Below are 941 nucleotides of genomic sequence, written 5' to 3' on the forward strand. Positions count from 1 at the left end.
ATTACCAATCATCATACAATACCACATATCAACAAAGAAGTCAAAACATAGCAAAATAACCTAACAATGCAAGAGAGAACTCCAACATCAACACCCATGGAAAATAGAAAAAGAAAGCAAGCAAATAAAAAAGAATGCATGAATGAGAATCTAACTAAGAAGAAATGCAAAGAAATACAACCAATAAGAAAAAAAATTGAAAGAAAGCAAAGAAAAGGGAAGAGGAGTAAAACCTTGAGATGAGGAAGAAGGTAAGGGGTAGTGCAAGTGATGAATGGAAAAGATAATTGGAAGAAAAAGAGTAGGAAAAAATATGGGACCGCCGAAGGTGGTGATCATCGATGGATGACGCCGCCGGTGGTAGTGGGCAGAGATAAGGTGGTAGGAGGGGGTGAAGAAGAAGTGAAGATGGAAGATGGAAAGAAGAAGAAGATTGAGGGAGGTGGTCAAAACAGGCGCGCTGCAGTTTTGTTGCGTCGCGGAATCAACGCGTGCGCGCCATCCACGTATACGCGTACGCGTGGATGATTAGAAAAGGGTAGGGACGCGCGAGCGTCGCCCACGCGTACGCGTGGGCAGAAGAAGAGCAGAGGATGTGTATGCTTCAAGGAACGCGCGCGTGGGAACAATTGCGCTAGTAGCACAAAGTCAGCAAGAATCTCGCACAACTCTCTGGTTGAAGTACCAAGAGTTGGCTGTAGGAGCATCAACGCGTACGCATCACGCGACGCACACGCGTGGATGGGTAGAAAGCAGATCGACACGTAAGCATCCGCCACGCTTACGCGTGGGTGGGAGTTGTGCTCCCGGCACAAGTGTCATGCGATGTTCGCGCAACTATCGGAAAAAATGTACCAAGGGGTGAAAATGCCCGATAAACGCGTGCGCGTCATCTACCCTTACGCGTGGATACGCGGAACAACAAAGGGACACGTACGCAT

The sequence above is a fragment of the Arachis ipaensis genome, chromosome B4, assembly GCF_059453495.1.
Source record: "Arachis ipaensis isolate K30076 ecotype BB chromosome B4, ASM5945349v1, whole genome shotgun sequence".
NCBI classification, from domain to species: Eukaryota; Viridiplantae; Streptophyta; class Magnoliopsida; order Fabales; family Fabaceae; genus Arachis; species Arachis ipaensis.